Source organism: Carlito syrichta, unplaced genomic scaffold, assembly GCF_000164805.1.
Source record: "Carlito syrichta isolate Samal-C Ts95f unplaced genomic scaffold, Tarsius_syrichta-2.0.1 Scaffold315966, whole genome shotgun sequence".
Classification (NCBI taxonomy): Eukaryota; Metazoa; Chordata; class Mammalia; order Primates; family Tarsiidae; genus Carlito; species Carlito syrichta.
The window spans coordinates 262,064-266,318 of NW_007260062.1; positions in this window are offsets into that span (position 1 = coordinate 262,064).

Sequence of the window (4,255 nt, forward strand, 5' to 3'; positions counted from 1 at the left end):
GTTAGCTGTTATCATTATGATAAGGTTAGACTGTGAAGGGCTTTGAATGCCAGGCTAAGGAACAATGTGGGCACAGGTCCTGCCTGATTCTCAGACTTTACTCCTCCCCAGTCCATACTGGAGTCACTTTTTGGGGAATCAACCAACTCTTAGTTGCAGGCTCAGGCCTGCCCCAGGCTATAAGCGAGAGGGACATCAGCAGCTCCAATCCAGCACTCTGCCTCAGGGGCACCCTTACTGCTGCTTAGCCCAGACTTCAGGCACCAGTTCTGATAACTGGGCAGCTCCTTTGCCCATGAGGCCTATCCCCTACCCCTTTCAACCCATTATGGATCAGTTTGGGTTGCTAAATCCTTGCTTTCCCCCTGTGCTCACTTTGAGGACATTTAACCTAGTTGGGGAATTGAGACATAAGTAATTTGAGAACCATTCAGGGCTGCCTATGATAAAGTGTTGGGTTGTGTGATATAGACTACAGGGATGATGGGAAGGGAAAAGCAGTTAGGATCAGAGAAGTCAAGCAGAGCTGCCTGGATGAAGCAGAGCTGACTGGATGGGAAGCATTTGCACTGGCAGAAGGTAGAAGAGAAAAACTGGAGTCTGCTTACCTTCCTAGACCCTTAACCCCCTACAACTCACTTGCAATCTTCACTGCCTGTCCTGTCCCACAGCAGTTAACTGAGTCATGTCCAGCTGGATCTGGAGAGGCAATGCCTACTAAAACTGAAGCCAGCAGTGGCATCTCTGGATCTGAAGGGCAGCAGCACAATGATGCCCTCTGTGGAGGGACAGTCATTTGGAGAACTACTAAGGGAGCCCTTGAAATGAAAGGTTGCTGAATCTTTAAAGCCAGCATTGTTGTCACTTAAAGCCAATCACCTCATCCTTCCTGGAGACTTCCCAAGAGGAACACGATCAGGCCCTATGGTCTTTCACAAACCCTCAGCATCAGGTTCAACTCAGGGGTGAATCCAATATTTCTCATAATCCTTTGGCAGCCATTTGCAGGCAGTTCATCCCTCCTCTGGCTTAGAATTGGCCAGTCCTTCTCTCAAAATGACAAACCATGAGCATGGATAATGAGCAGGATTTGTCTAGACCAGTGCATGTCAAACCATCTATGGTGAAAGACCAGTTATTTGTTTATTTATCTGTATTTATTTAATTTGTTTTTTAAATTTCCAATCTGTCATGGATAGTTTTGTGAGTTTTTTTCTAAAAAGAATCACGAGCAGTTGATCATGTGCTGCAGTGCCACAGCAATATCAAATTTCTATAAATGTTTCTAAACTCTCAATTTCTTTTCTTATTGGACTGGCACCAGTTCACAGCCCATGCTGTTCTAGGCCTCTCTGGACTCCATGTGCTCGGTGAGGAGATGCCGACAGCATGGATAGTGGACTCCCCGAGAAAGACTGTCCATTCTCTACCCAAAGCAATCATGAAAGGGATTCCAGACTGGCAGAAGATCTGCCACTTACTAGAAACCATGTGACTTTGGACAGTTTACCGGACCTCTCTGAGCCTCAGTTTCTGCATCTACTAAATGGGAATAATATCCAACTGTACCTTTCTCACAAGGTTTCTGTGAGAATTCAGTGAACTATAACAAGTGGAATGTAGTTAGCACAGTACCTGGCACATTGCTAACTTTTACTGTGTGCTTACTGTAACAATGTAGTTTATAGGGAAAATAGATTAAAGGCAGTTCCAAGTATTGATTAACAACCCAGGTTTAACTGGGCTCAGTAATTCAGCCTGTAATCCCAGCACTTTAGGAGGCCAAGGCGAGTGGATTTCCTGTGCCTATGGGTTTGAGACCAGCCCGGGTAACTGAGACCAGGTAAGTGAGACCCCAACTAAAAAAAAAAAAAAGGAGCCTGCGCTTAGGAATCATTTCATTTTTGGCTTGGAAGGTCAGAATGGTCACCTACCAGCTGTGTAGTGTTGGGTAAGTTACTTCCCAGAGGTTCCATTTTGTCATCTGTAAAGTGGCAATAACACTAGTAGCTATCTCATGGGACTGTGAGAAGATTCAATGCTTGCACATAGTAAGGGCTTGATGACTGGTAGTTAAATTTGTTATGCCCATTCCCTCCTTCTAATCCTAACCCTTACTCTGCCATAGACCACCCAGAGGGAAAGTGCCTCCAGCTGGGAGAAAAAGATTCAGTAATCTTCCCCCATTCTGGCATCTGAAACCAGAAACAATGTGTCCCTGAATCAGTCAGAATCTTCTGATGTAATAGAAGCAGCACTGAGCAGTGGAGTCAAAGTGATGTTTTTGAATACTGACTCCACCTCATACTAGTGATGCATGTATCCTTCAGTAAGTTTCCTTGCCTGTCAGTACCTCAGCCATCTGATGTGTAAAATGGGACCAATGCAGTAAGCCAGTTGTCTCCAAAGTGAGGTGTGCAAGATGATCCACTGAGGCAGCGGCAAAAAATATTAGAACTTCTATTTAAATGTAGAAAAAATATAAAAGAAATTAAATGGGACTGTATAAAATACATGCATTGACTCTGGCAACCTCGTTGAGTCCTTTCATAAGATGGTCACTGATGGCTGTCTTGAAAGAGGAACAGGAATCCCACAAAACAGAAGGGTCGATGTTGGTGCCCATCATTTTTCATTTTATTTTTAGCCTCTTTTAAAGTTCTGCAATTTCTGTGTTGGGCTGTGAATTTACAAATTATATCATCTGGTTTTAACTAAGCCAACTCTCCTTCAAATGGAAAAGTGGCTTGAAAAGATTCCTACAAACCACAGCCTGAATGAGGAGAACACAAAGAATACAAGGACACTATGGGGTAAGGTGCTGTTTTTTGTTAGCGATACTATCAGTAATTTTGTATTTGTTAACAAGAAAATCTTGAGTCTCATTTACTAAAGAATAAATAAAAAACCCCAATAATTTGTTTGTAAAAAAATTAGGCCGGATGTGTGGCTCACACCTGTAACCCCAGCACTTTGGGAGATGGAAGTGAGAGGAGTGCCTGAGGATTCGAGACCAGTCTGGGCAACTTGGCAAGACCTCGTCTCTACAATAAATTTTTAAAAAATCAGCTGGGCTTGGTGGTACATGCCTAAGGTTCCAACTACTTGGAAGACTGAGGCAGAAGGATCTCCTGAGCCCAGCAGGTCGAGACTGCAGTGGCTGTGAGTGTGCCACTACACTCCAGCCTGGGTGACAGAGTGAGACTCCAACTCAAAAAAAAAAAAGAAATAAAAAAGAAATAAAAAAGATTAAATGATATGGTGTAGGAAGTTTTCTGTACAGTTGGATTAACATTTCTAACATTTTCAGCTTTGTATTTGCCAGATTCTCTTTCAATAATGAAATCCACAAAGAACTACTTTTGGGGGGTTACAAAAGGAAAGATGTAAAAAAGAAGATATATTATAGCTGGGCTCGGTGGCTCAGCCTGTAATCCCGCGCTCTGGGAGGCTGAGGTGAGTGGACTGCCTGATTCCGCAGGTTCGAGACCCGCCTGGGCAACTTGGTGAGACCTCATCTCTACAATAAATTAAAAATTAGCCAGGCGTGGTAGCACGCGCCTGTAGTTCCAGCTACTCGGAAGGCTGAGGCGGCAGGATCGCCGGAGCCCAGCAGGTTGAGGCTGTGGTGGCCGGGAGCGGCCACTGCACTCCAGTCTGGGCGACAGAGGGAGACTCCAACTCAAAAAAAAAAAAAAAAAAAAAAAAAAAAAAAGAAGGTATATTATAAACAGAGTGACTGGTTTTTAAAATATCTTATAGAAAAACTAGAAATACAAATTTTTATACTGAGAAATGCTAGTCTGATGAGAAATTTTTCAAAACTGAGGGTAGATTTCCAAGTAAGTTTACAGAGAAAGTTAGCAACCTATTACAGCAAAGATATTGAAGTTTGAGGCAGTGACTCATGCCTGTAATCCCAGCACTTTGGGAGGCCAAGGCAAGAGGATTGCCTGAGCCCAGGAGTTCAAGACCAGCCTGAGCAGCATGGCAAGAACTCATCTCTACAATAAAACTCCCCCCAAATCTGGATATGGTGGCATACATCTGTAGTCCCAGCTACTTGGGAGGCTACACAGGAGGATTATTGAGGCCCAGGAGGTTGCAGTGGGCCGTGATTGTGCCACCAAGACTCCAGCCTGGGCAACAAAAAAAAAAAAGTAAAATCTTGAGTCTATTTTGTAAATCCTTAAAAGAGTTTTCAAACTAAAAGATACATTTTTCTTTTTCTTTTTTTTTTTTTTTTGAGTTGGAG